A 15415-nucleotide genomic window follows, 5' to 3' on the forward strand; every position below is an offset into this window, starting at 1 on the left:
ACCTGGCCTGGCTGTTGTTCCAGTTTCAACTGTTCTGCCTGCGGCTATGGAACCCTGACCTGTCCACCGGACGTGCTACCTGTCCCAGACCTGCTGTTTTCAACTCTCTAGAGACCGCAGGAGCGGTAGAGATACTCTTAATGATTGGCTATGAAAAGCCAACTGACATTTACTCCTGATTATTATTTGACCATGCTGGTCATTTATGAACATTTGAACATCTTGGCCATGTTCTGTTATAATCTCCACCCGGCACAGCCAGAAGAGGACTGGCCCACCCCTCATAGCCTGGTTCCTCTCTAGGTTTCTTCCTAGGTTTTGGCCTTTCTAGGGAGTTTTTCCTAGCCACCGTGCTTCTACACCTGCATTGCTTGCTGTTTGGGGTTTTAGGCTGGGTTTCTGTACAGCACTTCAAGATATTAGCTGATGTACGAAGGGCTATATAAAATTTATAATATAAACCTCCATCACTCTCCTTCTTGGTAAAATAGCCCTTACACAGCCTGGAGGTGTGTTGGGTCATTGTTCTGTTGAAAAACAAATGCCTGATTCACACAGTCTCCTCTGAACAGTTGATGTTGAGATGCGTCTGTTACTTGAACTCTGTTAAGCATTTATTTGGGCTGCAATTTCTGAGGCTGGTAACTCTAATGAACTTATCCTCTGCAGTAGAGGTAACTCTGGGTCTTCCATTCCTGTGGCGGTCCTCATGAGAGTCAGTTTCAGCATTCATCAATTTTGCAACTGCACTTGAAGAAACTTTCACAGTTCTGGAAATTTTCCGTATTGACTGACCTTCATGTCTTAAAGTAATGATGGACTGTTGTTTCTCTTTGCTTATTTGAGCTGTTCTTGCCATAATATGGACTTGGTCTCTTACCAAATAGGTATTTTTTCCGTATACCGCCCCTACTTTGTCACAACAGATTGGCTCAAACGCATTATGTGGTCCCGTGTGGCTCAGTTGGTAGAGCATGGCGCTTGCAACGCCAGGGTTGTGGGTTCATTCCCCACGGGGGGACCAGGATGAATATGTATGAACTTTCCAATTTGTAAGTCGCTCTGGATAAGAGCGTCTGCTAAATGACGTAAATGTAAATTATGAAGGAAAGAAATACCACTAATTAACAAGGCACAGCTGTGAATTGAAATGCATTCCAGGTGACTACCTTATGAAGCTGGTTGAGAGAATGCCAAAAGTGTGCAAAGCTGTCATCAAAGCAAAGGGTGACTATTTGAAGAATCACAAATATAAAATATATTTTGATTCGTTGAACACTTTTTTGGTTACTACATGATTCCATATGTGTTATTTCATAGTTTTGATGTCTTCACTATTATTCTACAATGTAGAAAATTGTAAAAATAAAGAAAAATCCTTGAATGAGTAGATGTTCTAAAACTTTTGACCGGTAGCGTATTTAGAATGAGCATGCCCATTATTGGTTCAAATGAGATTTCATGAATTATGATGCTGTCTGTGATTGGAACTCCGGTCTCTAATCAAAAGGTAAATGTGTTACCATTGCACCAAACAGCGCTGGTGATAAATAACATTGTAGGATATGGGTTATATATATTGAGCACATACCCACTACTGATTTTAACGTTAAACAATTTATAAAATTAAGCAAAAATTGTCTAATTCTTTAACTGGCATATGGGCTGCTGACTGGTTCGAGTAACCTCTTCTGCCAGGAAGTCGTTCATAAGGATTAGCGACATGTCCAATAAATACATCCCCATCCAGACAGACTGACAGGAACCTCTGACCTGGATGTAATACATCACCATCCAGACAGACTGACAGGAACCTCTGACCTGGATGTAATACATCACCATCGAGGCAGGAACCTCTGACCTGGATGTAATACATCACCATCCAGACAGGAACCCCTGACCTGGATGTAATACATCACCATCCAGACAGGAACCTCTGACCTGGATGTAATACATCACCATCCAGACAGGAACCTCTGACCTGGATGGAATACATCACCATCCAGACAGACTGACAGGAACCTCTGACCTGGATGTAATACATCCCCATCCAGACAGACTGACAGGAACATCTGACCTGGATGTAATACATCCCCATCCAGACAGACTGACAGGAACCTCTGAGCTGGATGTAATACATCACCATCCAGACAGACTGACAGGAACCTCTGACCTGGATGTAATACATCACCATCCAGACAGGAACCTCTGACCTGGATGTAATACATCACCATCCAGACAGGAACCTCTGACCTGGATGTAATACATCACCATCCAGACAGACTGACAGGAACCTCTGACTGGATGTAATACATCCCCATCCAGACAGACAGACAGGAACCTCTGACCTGGATGTAATACATCACCATCCAGACAGGAACCTCTGACCTGGATGTAATACATCCCCATCCAGACAGAAACCTCTGACCTGGATGTAATACATCACCATCCAGACAGACTGACAGGAACCTCTGACCTGGATGTAATACATCACCATCCAGACAGGAACCTCTGACCTGGATGTAATACATCCCCATCCAGACAGAAACCTCTGACCTGGATGTAATACATCACCATCCAGACAGACAGGAACCTCTGACTGGATGTAATACACCACCATCCAGACAGACTGACAGGAACCTCTGACCTGGATGTAATACACCACCATCCAGAAAGGAACATCTGACCTGGATGTAATACATCACCATCCAGACAGGAACCTCTGACCTGGATGTAATACATCACCATCCAGACAGACTGACAGGAACCTCTGACCTGGATGTAATACATCCCCATCCAGACAGACTGACAGGAACCTCTGACCTGGATGTAATACATCCCCATCCAGACAGACTGACAGGAACCTCTGAGCTGGATGTAATACATCACCATCCAGACAGACTGACAGGAACCTCTGACCTGGATATAATACATCACCATCGAGACAGGAACCTTTGACCTGGATGTAATACATCCCCATCCAGACAGACTGACAGGAACCTCTGAGCTGGATGTAATACATCACCATCCAGACAGACTGACAGGAACCTCTGACCTGGATGTAATACATCCCCATCCAGACAGACTGACAGGAACCTCTGACCTGGATGTAATACATCACCATCCAGACAGACTGACAGGAACCTCTGACTGGATGTAATACACCACCATCCAGACAGACTGACAGGAACCTCTGACTGGATGTAATACATCCCCATCCAGACAGACTGACAGGAACCTCTGACCTGGATGTAATACACCACCATCCAGACAGACTGACAGGAACCTCTGACCTGGATGTAATACACCACCATCCAGACAGACTGACAGGAACCTCTGACCTGGATGTAATACACCACCATCCAGACAGACTGACAGGAACCTCTGACCTGGATGTAATACATCACCATCCAGACAAGAACCTCTGACCTGGATGTAATACATCCCCATCCAGACAGACAGGAACCTCTGACCTGAATGTAATACACCACCATCCAGACAGACAGACAGGAACCTCTGACCTGGATGTAATACACCACCATCCAGACAGACTGACAGGAACCTCTGACCTGGATGTAATACACCACCATCCAGACAGACTGACAGGAACCTCTGACCTGGAAGTAATACACCACCATCCAGACTGACAGGAACCTCTGACCTGGATGTAATACACCACCATCCAGACAGACAGACAGGAACCTCTGACCTGGATGTAATACATCCCCATCCAGACAGACAGGAACCTCTGACCTGGATGTAATACACCACCATCCAGACAGACAGGAACCTCTGACCTGGATGTAATACACCACCATCCAGACAGACAGGAACCTCTGACCTGGATGTAATACACCACCATCCAGACAGACAGACAGGAACCTCTGACCTGGATGTAATACACCACCATCCAGACAGACTGACAGGAACCTCTGACCTGGATGTAATACACCACCATCCAGACAGACTGACAGGAACCTCTGACCTGGATGTAATACACCACCATCCAGACAGACAGACAGGAACCTCTGACCTGGATGTAATACACCACCATCCAGACAGACAGACAGGAACCTCTGACCTGGATGTAATACACCACCATCCAGACAGACAGACAGGAACCTCTGACCTGGATGTAATACACCACCATCCAGACAGACTGACAGGAACCTCTGACCTGGAAGTAATACACCACCATCCAGAAAGGAACATCTGACCTGGATGTAATACATCACCATCCAGACAGACTGACAGGAACCTCTGACCTGGAAGTAATACATCACCATCCAGACAGACTGACAGGAACCTCTGACCTGGATGTAATACATCCCCATCCAGACAGACTGACAGGAACCTCTGACCTGGATGTAATACATCCCCATCCAGACAGACTGACAGGAACCTCTGAGCTGGATGTAATACATCACCATCCAGACAGACTGACAGGAACCTCTGACCTGGATATAATACATCACCATCCAGACAGGAACCTTTGACCTGGATGTAATACATCCCCATCCAGACAGACTGACAGGAACCTCTGAGCTGGATGTAATACATCACCATCCAGACAGACTGACAGGAACCTCTGACCTGGATGTAATACACCACCATCCAGACAGACTGACAGGAACCTCTGACTGGATGTAATACACCACCATCCAGACAGACTGACAGGAACCTCTGACCTGGATGTAATACACCACCATCCAGACAGACTGACAGGAACCTCTGACCTGGATGTAATACACCACCATCCAGACAGACTGACAGGAACCTCTGACCTGGATGTAATACACCACCATCCAGACAGACTGACAGGAACCTCTGACCTGGATGTAATACATCACCATCCAGACAAGAACCTCTGACCTGGATGTAATACATCCCCATCCAGACAGACAGGAACCTCTGACCTGGATGTAATACACCACCATCCAGACAGACAGACAGGAACCTCTGACCTGGATGTAATACACCACCATCCAGACAGACTGACAGGAACCTCGGACCTGGATGTAATACACCACCATCCAGACAGACTGACAGGAACCTCTGACCTGGAAGTAATACACCACCATCCAGACTGACAGGAACCTCTGACCTGGATGTAATACACCACCATCCAGACAGACAGACAGGAACCTCTGACCTGGATGTAATACATCCCCATCCAGACAGACAGGAACCTCTGACCTGGATGTAATACACCACCATCCAGACAGACAGGAACCTCTGACCTGGATGTAATACACCACCATCCAGACAGACAGGAACCTCTGACCTGGATGTAATACACCACCATCCAGACAGACAGGAACCTCTGACCTGGATGTAATACACCACCATCCAGACAGACAGACAGGAACCTCTGACCTGGATGTAATACACCACCATCCAGACAGACTGACAGGAACCTCTGACCTGGATGTAATACACCACCATCCAGACAGACTGACAGGAACCTCTGACCTGGATGTAATACACCACCATCCAGACAGACAGACAGGAACCTCTGACCTGGATGTAATACACCACCATCCAGACAGACAGACAGGAACCTCTGACCTGGATGTAATACACCACCATCCAGACAGACAGACAGGAACCTCTGACCTGGATGTAATACACCACCATCCAGACAGACAGACAGGAACCTCTGACCTGGATGTAATACACCACCATCCAGACAGACAGACAGGAACCTCTGACCTGGATGTAATACACCACCATCCAGACAGACAGACAGGAACCTCTGACCTGGATGTAATACATCCCCATCCAGACAGACAGACAGGAACCTCTGAGCTGGATGTAATACATCACCATCCAGACAGACTGACAGGAACCTCTGACCTGGATGTAATACATCACCATCCAGACAGGAACCTCTGACCTGGATGTAATACATCACCATCCAGACAGGAACCTCTGACCTGGATGTAATACATCACCATCCAGACAGACTGACAGGAACCTCTGACTGGATGTAATACATCCCCATCCAGACAGACAGACAGGAACCTCTGACCTGGATGTAATACATCACCATCCAGACAGGAACCTCTGACCTGGATGTAATACATCCCCATCCAGACAGAAACCTCTGACCTGGATGTAATACATCACCATCCAGACAGACTGACAGGAACCTCTGACCTGGATGTAATACATCACCATCCAGACAGGAACCTCTGACCTGGATGTAATACATCCCCATCCAGACAGAAACCTCTGACCTGGATGTAATACATCACCATCCAGACAGACAGGAACCTCTGACTGGATGTAATACACCACCATCCAGACAGACTGACAGGAACCTCTGACCTGGATGTAATACACCACCATCCAGAAAGGAACATCTGACCTGGATGTAATACATCACCATCCAGACAGGAACCTCTGACCTGGATGTAATACATCACCATCCAGACAGACTGACAGGAACCTCTGACCTGGATGTAATACATCACCATCCAGACAGACTGACAGGAACCTCTGACCTGGATGTAATACATCCCCATCCAGACAGACTGACAGGAACCTCTGACCTGGATGTAATACATCCCCATCCAGACAGACTGACAGGAACCTCTGAGCTGGATGTAATACATCACCATCCAGACAGACTGACAGGAACCTCTGACCTGGATGTAATACATCACCATCCAGACAGGAACCTTTGACCTGGATGTAATACAGCCCCATCCAGACAAACTGACAGGAACCTCTGAGCTGGATGTAATACATCACCATCCAGACAGACTGACAGGAACCTCTGACCTGGATGTAATACATCCCCATCCAGACAGACTGACAGGAACCTCTGACCTGGATGTAATACACCACCATCCAGACAGACAGACAGGAACCTCTGACCTGGATGTAATACACCACCATCCAGACAGACAGACAGGAACCTCTGACCTGGATGTAATACATCACCATCCAGACAGACTGACAGGAACCTCTGACCTGGATGTAATACATCACCATCCAGACAGGAACCTCTGACCTGGATGTAATACATCACCATCCAGACAGGAACCTCTGACCTGGATGTAATACATCACCATCCAGAAAGACTGACAGGAACCTCTGACTGGATGTAATACATCCCCATCCAGACAGACAGACAGGAACCTCTGACCTGGATGTAATACATCACCATCCAGACAGGAACCTCTGACCTGGATGTAATACATCCCCATCCAGACAGAAACCTCTGACCTGGATGTAATACATCACCATCCAGACAGACTGACAGGAACCTCTGACCTGGATGTAATACATCACCATCCAGACAGGAACCTCTGACCTGGATGTAATACATCCCCATCCAGACAGAAACCTCTGACCTGGATGTAATACATCACCATCCAGACAGACAGGAACCTCTGACTGGATGTAATACACCACCATCCAGACAGACTGACAGGAACCTCTGACCTGGATGTAATACACCACCATCCAGAAAGGAACCTCTGACCTGGATGTAATACATCACCATCCAGACAGACTGACAGGAACCTCTGACCTGGATGTAATACATCCCCATCCAGACAGACTGACAGGAACCTCTGACCTGGATGTAATACATCCCCATCCAGACAGACTGACAGGAACCTCTGAGCTGGATGTAATACATCACCATCCAGACAGACTGACAGGAACCTCTGACCTGGATGTAATACATCACCATCCAGACAGGAACCTTTGACCTGGATGTAATACAGCCCCATCCAGACAAACTGACAGGAACCTCTGAGCTGGATGTAATACATCACCATCCAGACAGACTGACAGGAACCTCTGACCTGGATGTAATACATCCCCATCCAGACAGACTGACAGGAACCTCTGACCTGGATGTAATACATCACCATCCAGACAGACTGACAGGAACCTCTGACTGGATGTAATACACCACCATCCAGACAGACTGACAGGAACCTCTGACTGGATGTAATACATCCCCATCCAGACAGACTGACAGGAACCTCTGACCTGGATGTAATACACCACCATCCAGACAGACTGACAGGAACCTCTGACCTGGATGTAATACACCACCATCCAGACAGACTGACAGGAACCTCTGACCTGGATGTAATACACCACCATCCAGACAGACAGACAGGAACCTCTGACCTGGATGTAATACACCACCATCCAGACAGACTGACAGGAACCTCTGACCTGGATGTAATACACCACCATCCAGACAGACTGACAGGAACCTCTGACCTGGAAGTAATACACCACCATCCAGACTGACAGGAACCTCTGACCTGGATGTAATACACCACCATCCAGACAGACAGACAGGAACCTCTGACCTGGATGTAATACATCCCCATCCAGACAGACAGGAACCTCTGACCTGGATGTAATACACCACCATCCAGACAGACAGGAACCTCTGACCTGGATGTAATACACCACCATCCAGACAGACAGGAACCACTGACCTGGATGTAATACATCACCATCCAGACAGACAGACAGGAACCTCTGACCTGGATGTAATACACCACCATCCAGACAGACTGACAGGAACCTCTGACCTGGATGTAATACACCACCATCCAGACAGACTGACAGGAACCTCTGACCTGGATGTAATACACCACCATCCAGACTGACAGGAACCTCTGACCTGGATGTAATACACCACCATCCAGACAGACAGACAGGAACCTCTGACCTGGATGTAATACACCACCATCCAGACAGACAGACAGGAACCTCTGACCTGGATGTAATACACCACCATCCAGACAGACAGACAGGAACCTCTGACCTGGATGTAATACACCACCATCCAGACAGACAGACAGGAACCTCTGACCTGGATGTAATACACCACCATCCAGACAGACTGACAGGAACCTCTGACCTGGATGTAATACATCACCATCCAGACAGACTGACAGGAACCTCTGACCTGGATGTAATACATCACCATCCAGACAGGAACCTCTGACCTGGATGTAATACATCACCATCCAGACAGGAACCTCTGACCTGGATGTAATACAACACCATCCAGACAGGAACCTCTGACCTGGATGTAATACATCACCATCCAGACAGACTGACAGGAACCTCTGACCTGGATGTAATACACCACCATCCAGACAGACAGACAGGAACCTCTGACCTGGATGTAATACACCACCATCCAGACAGACAGACAGGAACCTCTGACCTGGATGTAATACACCACCATCCAGACAGACAGACAGGAACCTCTGACCTGGATGTAATACACCACCATCCAGACAGACTGACAGGAACCTCTGACCTGGATGTAATACATCACCATCCAGACAGACTGACAGGAACCTCTGACCTGGATGTAATACATCACCATCCAGACAGGAACCTCTGACCTGGATGTAATACAACACCATCCAGACAGGAACCTCTGACCTGGATGTAATACATCACCATCCAGACAGACTGACAGGAACCTCTGACCTGGAAGTAATACATCCCCATCCAGACAGAAACCTCTGACCTGGATGTAATACATCACCATCCAGACAGACAGGAACCTCTGACTGGATGTAATACACCACCATCCAGACAGACTGACAGGAACCTCTGACCTGGATGTAATACACCACCATCCAGACAGACTGACAGGAACCTCTGACCTGGATGTAATACACCACCATCCAGACAGACTGACAGGAACCTCTGACCTGGATGTAATACATCACCATCCAGACAGGAACCTCTGACCTGGATGTAATACACCACCATCCAGACAGACTGACAGGAACCTCTGACTGGATGTATTACGTCACCAGACAGACAGACAGGAACCTCTGACCTGGATGTAATACACCACCATCCAGACAGACAGGAACCTCTGACTGGATGTAATACGTCACCATCCAGACTGACAGGAACCTCTGACCTGGATGTAATACACCACCATCCAGACAGACAGGAACCTCTGACCTGGATGTAATACACCACCATCCAGACAGACAGACAGGAACCTCTGACCTGGATGTAATACACCACCATCCAGACAGACAGACAGGAACCTCTGACCTGGATGTAATACACCACCATCCAGACAGACAGACAGGAACCTCTGACCTGGATGTAATACACCACCATCCAGACAGACAGGAACCTCTGACCTGGATGTAATACACCACCATCCAGACAGACAGACAGACAGGAACCTCTGACCTGGATGTAATACACCACCATCCAGACAGACAGACAGGAACCTCTGACCTGGATGTAATACACCACCATCCAGAAAGACAGACAGGAACCCCTGACCTGGATGTAATACATCACCATCCAGACAGGAACCTCTGACCTGGATGTAATACATCACCATCCAGACAGGAACCTCTGACCTGGATGTAATACATCACCATCCAGACAGACTGACAGGAACCTCTGACCTGGATGTAATACATCCCCATCCAGACAGACTGACAGGAACCTCTGACCTGGATGTAATACATCCCCATCCAGACAGACTGACAGGAACCTCTGAGCTGGATGTAATACATCACCATCCAGACAGACTGACAGGAACCTCTGACCTGGATGTAATACATCACCATCCAGAAAGGAACCTCTGACCTGGATGTAATACATCACCATCCAGACAGGAACCTCTGACCTGGATGTAATACATCACCATCCAGACAGACTGACAGGAACCTCTGACCTGGATGTAATACATCCCCATCCAGACAGACTGACAGGAACCTCTGACCTGGATGTAATACATCCCCATCCAGACAGACTGACAGGAACCTCTGAGCTGGATGTAATACATCACCATCCAGACAGACTGACAGGAACCTCTGACCTGGATGTAATACATCACCATCCAGACAGGAACCTCTGACCTGGATGTAATACATCACCATCCAGACAAGAACCTCTAACCTGGATGTAATACATCACCATCCAGACAGGAACCTCTAACCTGGATGTAATACATCACCATCCAGACAGGAACCTCTGACCTGGATGTAATACATCCCCATCCAGACAGACTGACAGGAACCTCTGACCTGGATGTAATACATCCCCATACAGACAGGAACCTCTGACCTGGATGTAATACACCACCATCCAGACAGACTGACAGGAACCTCTGACCTGGATGTAATACACCACCATCCAGACAGACTGACAGGAACCTCTGACCTGGATGTAATACACCACCATCCAGACAGACTGACAGGAACCTCTGACCTGGATGTAATACACCACCATCCAGACAGACTGACAGGAACCTCTGACCTGGATGTAATACACCACCATCCAGACAGACTGACAGGAACCTCTGACCTGGATGTAATACACCACCATCCAGACAGACTGACAGGAACCTCTGACCTGGATGTAATACACCACCATCCAGACAGACTGACAGGAACCTCTGACCTGGATGTAATACACCACCATCCAGACAGACAGACAGGAACCCCTGACCTGGATGTAATACATCACCATCCAGACAGGAACCTCTGACCTGGATGTAATACATCACCATCCAGACAGGAACCTCTGACCTGGATGTAATACATCACCATCCAGACAGACTGACAGGAACCTCTGACCTGGATGTAATACATCCCCATCCAGACAGACTGACAGGAACCTCTGACCTGGATGTAATACATCCCCATCCAGACAGACTGACAGGAACCTCTGAGCTGGATGTAATACATCACCATCCAGACAGACTGACAGGAACCTCTGACCTGGATGTAATACATCACCATCCAGAAAGGAACCTCTGACCTGGATGTAATACATCACCATCCAGACAGGAACCTCTGACCTGGATGTAATACATCACCATCCAGACAGACTGACAGGAACCTCTGACCTGGATGTAATACATCCCCATCCAGACAGACTGACAGGAACCTCTGAGCTGGATGTAATACATCACCATCCAGACAGACTGACAGGAACCTCTGACCTGGATGTAATACATCACCATCCAGACAGGAACCTCTGACCTGGATGTAATACATCACCATCCAGACAAGAACCTCTAACCTGGATGTAATACATCACCATCCAGACAGGAACCTCTAACCTGGATGTAATACATCACCATCCAGACAGGAACCTCTGACCTGGATGTAATACATCACCATCCAGACAGGAACCTCTGACCTGGATGTAATACATCCCCATCCAGACAGACTGACAGGAACCTCTGACCTGGATGTAATACATCCCCATACAGACAGAAACCTCTGACCTGGATGTAATACACCACCATCCAGACAGACTGACAGGAACCTCTGACCTGGATGTAATACACCACCATCCAGACAGACTGACAGGAACCTCTGACCTGGATGTAATACACCACCATCCAGACAGACTGACAGGAACCTCTGACCTGGATGTAATACACCACCATCCAGACAGACTGACAGGAACCTCTGACCTGGATGTAATACACCACCATCCAGACAGACTGACAGGAACCTCTGACCTGGATGTAATACACCACCATCCAGACAGACTGACAGGAACCTCTGACCTGGATGTAATACACCACCATCCAGACAGACTGACAGGAACCTCTGACCTGGATGTAATACATCACCATCCAGACAGACTGACAGGAACCTCTGACCTGGATGTAATACACCACCATCCAGACAGACTGACAGGAACCTCTGACCTGGATGTAATACACCACCATCCAGACAGACTGACAGGAACCTCTGACCTGGATGTAATACATCACCATCCAGACAGACTGACAGGAACCTCTGACCTGGATGTAATACATCCCCATCCAGACAGACTGACAGGAACCTCTGAGCTGGATGTAATACATCACCATCCAGACAGACTGACAGGAACCTCTGACCTGGATGTAATACATCACCATCCAGAAAGGAACCTCTGACCTGGATGTAATACATCACCATCCAGACAGGAACCTCTGACCTGGATGTAATACATCACCATCCAGACAGACTGACAGGAACCTCTGACCTGGATGTAATACATCCCCATCCAGACAGACTGACAGGAACCTCTGAGCTGGATGTAATACATCACCATCCAGACAGACTGACAGGAACCTCTGACCTGGATGTAATACATCACCATCCAGACAGGAACCTCTGACCTGGATGTAATACATCACCATCCAGACAAGAACCTCTAACCTGGATGTAATACATCACCATCCAGACAGGAACCTCTAACCTGGATGTAATACATCACCATCCAGACAGGAACCTCTGACCTGGATGTAATACATCACCATCCAGACAGGAACCTCTGACCTGGATGTAATACATCCCCATCCAGACAGACTGACAGGAACCTCTGACCTGGATGTAATACATCCCCATACAGACAGAAACCTCTGACCTGGATGTAATACACCACCATCCAGACAGACTGACAGGAACCTCTGACCTGGATGTAATACACCACCATCCAGACAGACTGACAGGAACCTCTGACCTGGATGTAATACACCACCATCCAGACAGACTGACAGGAACCTCTGACCTGGATGTAATACACCACCATCCAGACAGACTGACAGGAACCTCTGACCTGGATGTAATACACCACCATCCAGACAGACTGACAGGAACCTCTGACCTGGATGTAATACACCACCATCCAGACAGACTGACAGGAACCTCTGACCTGGATGTAATACACCACCATCCAGACAGACTGACAGGAACCTCTGACCTGGATGTAATACACCACCATCCAGACAGACTGACAGGAACCTCTGACCTGGATGTAATACATCACCATCCAGACAGACTGACAGGAACCTCTGACCTGGATGTAATACACCACCATCCAGACAGACTGACAGGAACCTCTGACCTGGATGTAATACACCACCATCCAGACAGACTGACAGGAACCTCTGACCTGGATGTAATACACCACCATCCAGACTGACAGGAACCTCTGACCTGGATGTAATACACCACCATCCAGACAGACAGACAGGAACCTCTGACCTGGATGTAATACACCACCATCCAGACAGACAGACAGGAACCTCTGACCTGGATGTAATACACCACCATCCAGACAGACAGACAGGAACCTCTGACCTGGATGTAATACACCACCATCCAGACAGACAGACAGGAACCTCTGACCTGGATGTAATACACCACCATCCAGACATTCTGACAGGAACCTCTGACCTGGATGTAATACATCACCATCCAGACAGACTGACAGGAACCTCTGACCTGGATGTAATACATCACCATCCAGACAGGAACCTCTGACCTGGATGTAATACAACACCATCCAGACAGGAACCTCTGACCTGGATGTAATACATCACCATCCAGACAGACTGACAGGAACCTCTGACCTGGATGTAATACACCATCATCCAGACAGACAGACAGGAACCTCTGACCTGGATGTAATACACCACCATCCAGACAGACAGACAGGAACCTCTGACCTGGATGTAATACACCACCATCCAGACAGACAGACAGGAACCTCTGACCTGGATGTAATACACCACCATCCAGACAGACTGACAGGAACCTCTGACCTGGATGTAATACATCACCATCCAGACAGACTGACAGGAACCTCTGACCTGGATGTAATACATCACCATCCAGACAGGAACCTCTGACCTGGATGTAATACAACACCATCCAGACAGGAACCTCTGACCTGGATGTAATACATCACCATCCAGACAGACTGACAGGAACCTCTGACCTGGAAGTAATACATCCCCATCCAGACAGAAACCTCTGACCTGGATGTAATACATCACCATCCAGACAGACAGGAACCTCTGACTGGATGTAATACACCACCATCCAGACAGACTGACAGGAACCTCTGACCTGGATGTAATACACCACCATCCAGACAGACTGACAGGAACCTCTGACCTGGATGTAATACACCACCATCCAGACAGACTGACAGGAACCTCTGACCTGGATGTAATACATCACCATCCAGACAGGAACCTCTGACCTGGATGTAATACACCACCATCCAGACAGACAGGAACCTCTGACTGGATGTAATACGTCACCATCCAGACTGACAGGAACCTCTGACCTGGATGTAATACACCACCATCCAGACAGACAGGAACCTCTGACCTGGATGTAATACACCACCATCCAGACAGACAGACAGGAACCTCTGACCTGGATGTAATACACCACCATCCAGACAGACAGACAGGAACCTCTGACCTGGATGTAATACACCACCATCCAGACAGACAGACAGGAACCTCTGACCTGGATGTAATACACCACCATCCAGACAGACAGGAACCTCTGACCTGGATGTAATACACCACCATCCAGACAGACAGGAACCTCTGACCTGGATGTAATACACCACCATC

Source organism: Salvelinus alpinus, chromosome 9 (genome assembly GCF_045679555.1).
Source record: "Salvelinus alpinus chromosome 9, SLU_Salpinus.1, whole genome shotgun sequence".
Taxonomy (NCBI): Eukaryota; Metazoa; Chordata; class Actinopteri; order Salmoniformes; family Salmonidae; genus Salvelinus; species Salvelinus alpinus.